This window comes from Onychostruthus taczanowskii, unplaced genomic scaffold (assembly GCF_017590055.1).
Source record: "Onychostruthus taczanowskii isolate IOZ18803 unplaced genomic scaffold, ASM1759005v1 scaffold106, whole genome shotgun sequence".
Classification (NCBI taxonomy): domain Eukaryota; kingdom Metazoa; phylum Chordata; class Aves; order Passeriformes; family Passeridae; genus Onychostruthus; species Onychostruthus taczanowskii.
In genome coordinates this window covers 1,708,599-1,719,719 of record NW_024497186.1, presented here as the reverse complement: position 1 = coordinate 1,719,719, position 11,121 = coordinate 1,708,599, and the positions used below count along the sequence as shown (strand labels likewise).

The window sequence follows — 11,121 nt, the reverse complement described above, 5'->3', positions numbered from 1 at the left end:
CCGCCCCGCGCCGAGGCGCCAAACCGCGCGCCAACAGCCGGCCACGCCCCTCCCGCCACTCCATTGGTCCTTCCCCCGAGCGTCCCGCCCCTTCGTGTGACGGGCAGGCGGTGCACCAATGGAAAGCTGAGACGCGCTGGGCACGCCTCCTTAGGGCGGGGCCGGGCGGTGACGCGCGGGGCCGGGGTAGCAACAGTTGCCTCGAGACCCGGCGCCCGGCGCCATAGTGACCGTAGCCCTGGAGACTGTTACTTGCCAACGGCGGCAACGCGCGGCCCCGGCGGCCGGAGCCCAGCGCAGCCCGCGGCACCCGGCGGGGACGGCAGGTGAGCGGGGCCGCCCCGTGACGGGCTGGATGTGGGACCGCGGCCGGGGGGGTGCAGGGATGTGCGCGGTCTCCGCGTCCTCCGCGGGGCCGGCGCGGCGCGGGCCGGCGGCGCGGACCCCGCTTGTCCCGGCGCGCGCTCCCGGCTCCGCGGGGCTGCCCGGAGCTCCGCGCTCCCGGCTCCGCGGGCGGCGGGGACGCGGTGCTGCCGGGGGGTCCCAGCCGGGGACCGGGAGGTGCGAGCCCCAAAGTGTCCGCTCAGAGTCAGGGCAGGCGCTCGGCTGGGGTCGGAGTCGGCGCCGCTCCGTACTGTACCCGTGCCCCTCTCCGTGCTCTCCTTCTCTCCATGATGTCCCCGTGCTTCTCTTCCTGCTGTCCCCCTCCCCGCGCTGTCCCCGTCCCTCTCTTCCCGCTGTCCCCGTCCCCCTCCCCGCGCTGTCCCCGTCCCCCCTTGCGCTCCTCCTCCTCCTCCTCGGGGGTGGAGGGAGGTGGTTTCAACTCCAGCTCGTCCCTGGAGTTTGCCAGAGCTGGGAGATCCCGGCGCTCGCTTTCGTGTCGGTCTTAGAAACGAGGGGAAATCGCAGCGAGACCTATTTGCAAGCATCTGCCGTCTGTTCTTGATGTGGTTTCTGCTGTTGGTTTTGAATAAAGTGTGTTGTGAAACAAGATTCATCTCCTGTTAGAGTGGGATTTTGTGGACGTGCCTGTTTCAAGCGTGAGTTCCTGCTGCCTGATTAAATGTTTCCATTCTTTTTACTTAGATAGCAGTCCGAAGCCTTTTTTTTTTGCTTTGCTGTTGAAAGAGGCGAGACTTACTAATTAAAGAGCAGAATTAATAATAATTTTATTAAATATTGTTAAATCTACTTAATTTTTTTTAAATTTGGAATGTCCTTAAACCGAGGCTTTAACTGCTAGCTTAAACTGAGAGCTCAGCTTCAGAATCGTTTAGTCAAGGCTTTTTTCATCTGCTTCTGCCCAAACTTTTCAACTCTATCTTGATTACAAATCATTTGAGAATAGAAAGTAACGTCTGGCTTAGAGAAAAGAAAAAAAATCAGTCTCTAAACACCGACCTTAAGCTCCTGGGCTTCCCTCTCTGCCTGTGCTGTTTCACTTTTCAGTCTGAGTTTGCTTCAGCCAGTTCAGGATCAGTTCAGTCTGAGGTTTTATTTTAAGGTGGCACATTTAGAAGAAGAGGAGGCATTTTGGGAGGCTCTTTCATGGTTAGCTCGTTCAAGACAGGCTGAATCAACCTCTGACTGTGTCTGCTGAGAGAGTTTGGGATGAACAGTTTGATTTCTGGGTGGCTGCTGAGGCAAAACCCCCAAAGCAGGACCTTGTGGTGTTGGATACATGAAAATCTCAGCTCGTGTTTTATAAAAAACCAGCATATCCAGCTGTGTCTTTACCTCTCAGTGTTGCTGTCCCAAGGGAGGGGAGATGTATTGGAATTCTGTGAGATGTGTTGTGTTTGCCTTGGGGTTACACAGCTGTGGGCAGGCTCCGGTGGTTTGTTGTTTGGAGCTGGTGTTGTCAGAGCTGTTCCCATAACCACGAGGTTTGGAAGTGCTCATCTTTTTAATCGGAGTCTGGGTTCTCAGGTAACAACAGGATCTTGGCCTGAAGGCTGAAAGCACAGACAGAAAGGGTTGACAGCTGGAATTTCTTTGTCCCTGCTTGCTTCTTGCAGAACAGGAATGATCCCAGTGCGCTTGGAGATGGGGATAGGAACATCCACTGCCTCAGAGGAAAGGCAGAGCCAGGTCCCTCACAGCCACCCCTGCTTTGCATCTCCCTGCTGAGCCATTTGCATCTCATGAATTCCTCTCACAGGAGCGTGTCCCTGTCCTGGGGCCCCCGAGAGCCAGCTCTGCTCCTGGGGTCTGATTTCCAGCCACTGGGAAATCTGCAGCACCTGGATGGGGTGACGCTGCAGGCAGCACACTGGGATCTTTTCCTTTAGCATCAGATCCGCCCTCTCAAGGAGTGCTTTGTAGGTCTGCCATATAAATTTGTAGGATTGACATATAAATTTGTAGGACTGCCATATAAATTTGTAGGATTGACATATAAACTTGTGGATTTGGCCTATGAATGGAGGCACCTCCTTCTTCAGGGGACTTGGCACCACACTGAGCCCCTGCAGCCGGGCTGCGAGGGAGGGATGGGGTCACCCATCCCAAGATTTAAGGTTGAGTGTGGTCTAGAGAGGATCACTGTTAAATCGTGTGTTAGGAATACACTTTTTGTGTCCTTTTGTGTGTGTAAACACCATCAGACCCATCCCTGGAAGTGTCCAGGGCCAGGCTGGACAGGTCTTGGAGCACCCTGGGCTAGTGGAAGGTGGGCAGACCATTTCAGCTCCCTTCCATCCCAGCCTATCCTGAAATTCTGTAATCATCGAGCAGCCAGATGACACCATTTGTCCTGGCTTTTGGGGGAAATCCTCCAGCTGAGAGCATTCCCTGCCACTAAAAGCCACTTTCTGCCACGGAATAACTTCGGTGCTGCAGAATAGACGGCGCCGCTCATTGTCTTTAAATAACCCCTGCTTGTAACACCTCGGAGCACCGACAGCTGCCACGTTTCATCACAACACGTTTTCCCTGCCCGTAAACAGAGCAGCTTTCACGTTTTGCAGCCCGTTTCCCCCGCTCGCTTTTAGCTTCAGCCGAGCTAAAAGCGGAGTCCGGGCGCGCTGCTGATTCAACAGGCGGGTCCCGGGAGTTTCTGCTGGAGGAGGCCGGGTTATATTTAACCCCAGTTGTCCCTCCTTGGCCTGCCTCCCTCGGAACAAATGCAGGGCTGGATGCCGGCCAGCGGGAGCCCAGCACGGCCTCGGGGACTGGGATCCATCGGGATCCATCGGGATCCGTCGGGGCTGCCGTGCCGATGTTTGACACGCAGGGCGGGTTTTCTGTCCGTAATCTGCGCTTTCAGACGCCTTGTTTTGTCTTATTTGGACTGGCATGTCTTATTTGGACTGGCAAGTCTTTATTCCTTTGTTCAAACACTCACAAATCCGGCTTATTGTCTGGGAACGTGCCGGCTTTCCCACGTCGGGATGTGTCTGTCCGAGCAGCTTAGGGACTCATTCTCCTTAAATTCAGAAATAGATGATAGAACCTTCCTTCAGCACAAGCCATGGGCCCCTCAACACAGGAATCCAAGCAGCTTATGGAATAATTTTCCATAAATTCATAAACAGATGATAAAACCTTTCTTCAGCACAAACTATGGACCCCTAAACAGAGAAATCCAAGCAGCTTATGGAATAATTATCCATAAATTCATAAATAGAGGACAAAACCTTCCCTCAGCACAAGTTATGGATTCCTAAACAGAGGAATCCAAGCAACTTATGGAATAATTACCCATCAATTCATAAATAGGAGACAAGACCTTTCTTCAGTACAAACTATGGACCCCTTAACACAGGAATCCAAGCAGCTTATGGAGTAATTATCCATAAATTCATAAATAGATGACAAGACCTTTCTTCAGTACAATCTTTGAACCCCTAAACAGAAGAATACAAGCAACTTATGGAATAATTATACATAAATTCATAAATAGGTGACAAAACCTTCCTTCAGCACAAACCATGGATCCCTAAACAGAGGAATCCAAGCAACTTATGGAGTAATTATCCATAAATTCATAAATAGGTGACAAAACCTTCCCTCAGCACAAGCTATGGATTCCTAAACAGAGGAATCCAAGCAACCTATGGAATAATTACCCATAAATTCATAAATAGGAGACAAGACCTTCCTTGAGTACAAACTATGGACCCCTAAACAGAGGAATACAAGCAGCTTATGGAATAATTATTCATAAATTCATAAATAGATAATAAAACCTTCCTTCACAAACCTTAATTCCCTGAGCAAAGAGGAATCCATTTGTACAGGGCACTTCCTAGAGTCCCTTTTCTTAGCACACAAAGCACAGAGAGGAAATTATTTCAGGGTCATATTAATACACAATTTATTTTCATTCAGTGGGGGAAGCAGATAAAACAAACCCACTTTCAGCTTTTGGTGATGTTTTATGAGAGATGGCAATGTTTGCATTTCAGAAATTATTTCAGGACGCGTTAATACAAAATTATTTCCAGGTAGCAGGGGAAGGAGAAAAAAACAAACTTACTTCCAGCTTTGGGTGATGTTTTATGAAAGACAGTGATTTCTAGAGAAGTTTAAATGTTAATTCAGCTGAGTTGTTAAAACAATCTGTAGTTATGTCTAGACATGTGATTTCATGTCAGTGAATGAGAAACTCTTCCCACAGTATTCCTGCTCACTTATGTCACTGCAGGGGTTAGGCAGTGTCTGCCTAGCAATAAAGTTAAAAGGTGTATTTTAAATTGCAACAGAAGCAAGAAGTTTCCCAAAGAGAACTTTAGAAACTGTTTTGGTTTCTGGATCTGTAAGGACAGAAGAACCTTTTCCTGAGATCCATCCCAACACCCTGACATAACTTCGTGTCATTCCCTTGGGTATTTCCTGATGTTCCACAGGAGTGAAGAGCTGTAGAAATCCAAAATTAAGGCATTTGAAAAGTCATTTAAAGGCAATTCATAAGTTTGTTTTTTTTTTCCTGAGTTAGATTTCTATTAAGAATTTGTTTTTCTGAGCTTAATAAATGCCAGAGAAGTCTCAGTGTTGTACAAATGTGTCATGGGAGGAAACTTTGCAAGAGGTTAATGTCTGAACATTGCAGTCAAAGGAACAGGTCACAGAATGCTGCACCAATAATGACTTTCATATAAAGAATATGCAAACAAAAATCAGATGCTTTGTTTTCTTGTCCCAAATCTGAAAGAAATCCTCAGCAAGAAGCTGACAGAAATAATAATCATATTGACTGTAGAGGTATTCCTCCCTGATGAGCTCACTGGTGCATATTCCCACCATGCAGGTTCTACAAATATTTTTCTTTTTTTTTTTTTTCCCCGTGTGGGGGAGTTTTTCTTTGGCTTCATGTGCAGAATGTGTGGATGTGTGTGAGGACAAACAGCAGCAGGTACCTGTGTGCAGGCTCTGAGGAGGAGCAGCTCGAGACACGTCCCTGTCTCCCCTGGCAGGGTTGATGCCTTGGGAAGGCTGACCTAGAACAGAGACTAGACAGAGTTAATTAATAAAGTACGGCTTTATTAAGAGGCTTCAGTGGATGCACCTTGGGCAGCACAAGAGCCCAGCCAGGGCTGCACCCAAGATGAACCAAAATGGTCACAAAATGCACGAGCACTCACGGGGTCTCTCACTTTGATCAGTTCTGCTCCATTTGCATATTGGAGTTAATTGTCCAATTCCAGCCCCAGCCCATGCAGTCCCATCCTTCTTGTTTTTCTCTCTCCAGCCCACGTTGTTTGTGCTCTTGGGCCTGAGATTTGGATCATCTGTCCTTGGTCCCCAGCTAGAGCAGGAATTGTTTTGTCTCCCTGCTCTGTGCAGAGAGCTCGCCGTCCCCTGATATGAACCCAGACCCACACACTAAAGCAGCACAGAATCTGAAAAATAGAAAAGCTAAACCTGAGGCATCAGGGTGTCTCCATGCTCTGACTTCTTCAGGGCATCTCTGATCCTTACAAAGTCTCACCCTGGCAAAGAAAAGGTGGAACATGAGCAGGAACAAAGCAGAGGTTCAGCATGCTGTGTTCAGCATCTCTGAATCAGGAGTGGCTGGACAAGGGGAATGGGTTGAAACTGAAAGAGAGGAAATTTAGGTTTGATAACCAAAGAAATTCTTCACTGTCAGGAGAGTGATCCAAAAGTTTTCCAGAGAAGTTGTGCCTGCCTCATCCCTGGAAGTGTCCAAGGCTGGGTTGTACAGGGCTGGGAGCACCCTGGGATATTGAAGGTGTCCTTGCCATGGCAGGGGTGGGATGGGATGAGCTTTAAGGTCCCTTCTAACCCAAATCATTCCATGCTTCTGTGAGATTTCCTGGCTCCTTCTCAAAGCCAGAGCAGCAGGGCTCACCTTCCAGGCCTTTCAGAGCATTTCAAATCCCAGCAATTGCTGTTTGGCACATGAAATTATTTTTCCCCATCCCTTCTAGAGAAAAGGATCCTTGGCTGGATTTACTTCTCTCCCAAGCAGCTTTGGAGTGCACATTTTCCCTTTCCTATCAGGAACCAAACCCATGCTCCAAATCACAAACATCCCTTTTGCAGCCACGCTGGGGATGAGAGAATCCTTGTGGGCTCCACACACCAGGAGCAAATCCAGGCGTGAAGAGAGACGGTTCTGTCTCCATGGCTGAGTTTTGGAAGTGTCCCACAGGTTTGGAGCACGAGGATGAAGAAATGTGGAGGGGGAGGCACCAGTAATTCAGGAATTTGTCTGGGATTACGTGGCTGGTGGTTCTTTGAGGTTAACACGAGGCAAAGGGTCCTGCTGAATGGAGCCCGTAATTAAGGATGCCTCTTCTGGAGGTGTCACTAGTGAAGACTGACAAGAAACATCAGAGGAAGAGGAGAGAAGGGGAAAAAGCAGGGGTGGAATGATTATAGGCAAACAACCTCAGCAGAATTAGCAATTTCCTTAACAACCACCTGGTTAGTCATTGTCAGACTGTTCCTCAGTATCAGCTTAAGATCCCATTGCCACCATGACAACCCTGGAACTGTTCTGGAGAATTTCTGGCTTAACACACAGCTGATTAAACATTCACCCTGCCCAGGGAATTATATCAGTTTTTCTCGTTGTTCTGACCTCTGGTGTCCGGGAGTCCTGGAGGCTTTAGATAAAGCAGCCTCACGCTGACAGGTAAAACCCTGCACTGCCCCTGCCCTTGTGCAGCTGAGCAGGGACAGAGTGGGACATTTGACAAGGACCTTTCTTCCCCCTAAGGCAGTGGTTGGAGAAACCAGGGCACTGAGCACTGAATTTTTATTATTATTATTATCAGGTAGAGACATCCAACAGTGCTACAAAGCAATACAGTGATGGCCTCAGTGCAATGCTGGTGGAAGTTACTGTGTTCCCCTGATTTGTGAGGGTTATTTATGATGAATGTCTTCTGGAGCACCTGAGCGTCTGATGATGCTTTTGCACACAAGATTTCTCATATTTTTGATGCTGTTAGATTGGTGCATCAACTCGTGAAAGGAAGTGGCTTTAAACTGAAAGAGAGGAGGTTTAGATGAAATATCAGGAAGGAATTGTTCCCTGTTTGAGTGATGAGGTCATGGCACAGGTTGCCCAGAGAAGCTGAGGCTTCCTGGAAGTGTTCCAGGCCAGGCTGGATGGGGCTGGGAGCAACCTGGTCTGGTGGAAGGTGGCAGGAGGCAGAATGGGATGAGCTTTAAGGTCCTTTCCAACCCAAACCATTCTGGGATTCTTTTTCTGTTCCCTTCTTGGCTTTCTCCAAGATCTGATCCTGAGCTGAGCTGATGCTTGATGATGTGTGGGTTGGCTTAGTGCTGATGGTACCTAGGATGGGTTCAGTTACTGGCTGGTAATGGGCAGTTTCACAATTAGATGATTTATTAATTATCCTTTACTTAGTGTATGAACAAGGCTGCTTAACAAGGCACAGGAACTCCAAATACAAGTGGCATTTCTCTCTCCATCATTTCATGACCATGGTGGAACAGGGTCTCAATGTAGGAAATGGATTTATAGAAAGTTCTCAAAGCATGACAGAAATAAATGCTTATAGTCTATTGTAATTAGGAAATAATTGGCTGCTGATTGTGATAGTGTGAATTATAACATCTGTATTGTCTCACCCTTCGGATGAGACTGATTGAATGAAAGTTTTTACAATGCCTCTCAGTTGCCCCACCTCTGGGTCAGAAAAGGTTTAATCTGACATCTCACCATTGTCTGCAGTGCCCAGGACAGAGCTGCGTCACCACAGAGCTGAGCAGGGCTGTGCTGGGGAGTGTGGGCAGAGCAGTGTGTCCTTCCTGAGCCTGTTCCTCACTGCTGCCAGACCTCTCCAGCCTGCTCAGGGATACAAACTTGGGAGAGGGTCTGAGGGGAGGCTCCTGGGGGCTGCAGCTCCTCCCCAGGGGAGGCAGAGGGGCAGGGGCTGAGCTCTGCTCTGGGACAGGGACAGGAGGCCAGCAAGGGCTGGAGCTGTGCCAGGGCTTGGCATGGAGCTCAGGGAAAGGTTCTTGCCCCCGAGGGTGCTGGCACTGCCCAGGCTGCCCAGGGAATGGTCCCGGCCCCAAGGCTGCCAGAGCTGCAGGAGCGTTTGGACAGCGCTGCCAGGGGTGCTCAGGGTGGGCTTGTTGGGGTGGCTGTGCAGGGACAGGGGCTGCACTGATCATCCCTGAGGGTCCCTTCCAGCTCAGGATATTCTGGGATTCTGTGAGCCCAGGCTGGAGCAGGAGGCTCCTGGAGATGTGTGGTGAGGTGGACAATGATCCTTCTCTGTGCAGCTCATGGAATAAGGATGGGTTCTGCACAGAGCTGGATGTTCCAGCCAGCTCTGGGCCCTTTCTTACCCCCATCTCATATTTTCTGTTGGCCAGGGCTCTTGTTTGGCAGTGAAGGGAGGTTGTGCAGCCCCTGATAAGCTGGGAGGAAGCAGTTGGGAGATAAGCCCAGGCTCTCGGTGTGCTGGAGCTGCTGTTGTCAGCGCTGTCACCTCGCTGCTCTGTTCAGGGATATTTTCCCCCTCCTTCCCTGAGCTGTCTGGGATGGTCCAGTTCAAAAAACAACTCAAAATCCACCTCTGGGCTGTGAAATGTGGGGGGAGATGGGATTAAGTGCACATGGACTGGTTCTGCCTAATTTGTCCTGCATTTAAACAATTTCTTGTGCTGTTCAATCCCCCACCCTTCGCCCCAAATGAGATGAAATGCAGATAATTTCAAATATCCATGACCTTAAATGACCAATTATGGGAGGAAATTTTTCTTTAATAGGTACAAATAATAAGAGAAATAATGGCTCCTGGTCACCAGGCTGGTCTTTAGAGCTTCCTTCTTCCTAGTAAATATTTATTCTCCTTAATGTGACAGATGTGCACCATTGTTAGAAGACTTCCACCTGCAAGGAAGGTGAAATATCCTCCACAGAATATTTCTTTAAGCCGTTTGAAGAACCTGGGGCTGGCCTGCAGGCTGCTCAGCTCTCACAGCTGCTTGCATTCAAAATGTAGATTTTTCTATGTGAAAATTATAGAAGAAATACCTCCCCTCAAACCAGAAATGAAAAGCTCAAACTCATATTTTAGGCACCTCCTCTGTCACATTGACCTGCACCCCTCTGACCTGAGCTGGGCTTGCAGAAGCAAAGTTGTTGCTACTTCTGGTGTAACCCAGAGATCTGTTGGGGTCCATGTTTTCCTTTTGGAATAGGATTTATGGGAAAATCTGGGAGTTTCCATAAAATCACTCCCAACATCTCTGGCTGGATTCCTGGGATGTCCAAGGCCAGCTGGACACGGTTTGGAGCACCCTGGGACAGTGAAGGTGGAAGGAGATGAGCAGGTCCCCCCCAAACCATTCCATGATTTTGTGGTGCTCTGGATATTCCCTGGCAGGCAGGAAGCACTCAGAAAGGTAAAACTGCTGCTTGTTGTGCTAATAAATGGAAATATTTAAATTTCAGAGCATTGTCTTGTGTGCTGCTGCCATTAGAGGTAATTGTGGAAGGTGAGGAGTTGTAAACCAGATAATTCATGTTTCAATTTGTACTGGATTTTCATTCTTACCATTGCTGTTCTCCACAGTTTCCTTCCTCCCAGTGTAGATGCTGCTCAGGATGTAAAAATCTTAAAAACAACAAAACAAAAAAACCTCAAATGAAAACAAACAAAAACCCCTAAAACACCCTCCCCCCCCCCAAAAAAAAAAAAAAAAAGTTTAAAAATCCCAACTTGGTTTTAGGCGAAAAGTGCAGTAAATTTTTTTGGTAACAATCAGAAAACTCTGTATTCCCAGAGATTTATACCTGGCTCCTGAAATTTGGAGTCAGTTCATTATTTAATCTTATAAAGTGACTATAAAACTGATAAAGTATAGAACTGATAAAGGCACTTAAGTGGAAATAGGATCTTTAAGTCTCATTATCTAATATTAGTTAAAAACCCATGAAATTTGGAGCTGTTGCAGTGCCAGGAACCCCAAAAGGATCCTGAAAATCTGTTACCCTGGGTGGGGTGGGAATTTTGAATGAGTTAGAGATGGGATCTTTGGGTGCTTTAGATGGTGCAATTTATTTTTCTTACCTTTCATATGGGCAGGAAGGGTGAGTTTGGCTCACATCTTCACCACATGGCTCAGAAGGTCACAAGACCTTTAATTACAAGACCATTTAAGGATTTATTAACTAATAAAACACTGCCAAAAAGGTTATTTATGTTTTTGACCCAATCCTTAAATATTTCATCTTATGGACTCATGCTACAGTGTTAAGCTTTCTTAGCCAATCATGTTATGACACACAAATTTAGAGTACTACACTCTAAAACTTTGTGTTACATTTGTAAATACTGTTATTTTTTCTATATCTTAAACGCTAAAATTCAAAACTTTCCTCTACTTAACTTAATGTGTTTCTGCTTTAAACTATAAATCCACATTCTTGCTTCTAGCACCAAAGTTTGGAAGCCTTTTCCAAAGTTTTAAATTAAATCCTATGTGAGTTTAATATTTTTTATTGAAGTTTATTTGGATTTTGTGCTTGTTAAAACACAAGTAAACTTATGTTTTTTGTAGGGATTTTTGTAGAGATTGGAGGATTTTTTAAAAAATCATGGAAGTGAAGAATGGGTCTTGATATGAGAAATAAAATATTGATTAATTTTGTTTTGTAAAATTGTATAGAGA

General features: G+C 47.2%; 1 protein-coding gene across 5 annotated transcripts in view; it reads left to right on the top strand.

Moving 5' to 3' along the window:
- The window catches only part of RFX2 (regulatory factor X2), a 72,976-nt gene continuing 61,855 nt past the window's right edge, over positions 1-11,121 (top strand). For all 5 annotated transcript variants that reach the window (XM_041416518.1, XM_041416508.1, XM_041416498.1 and 2 more), the window contains exon 1: positions 1-326. The gene's annotated coding sequence lies outside the window, so the exon portion shown is untranslated. The remainder of the gene's footprint in view (positions 327-11,121) is intronic.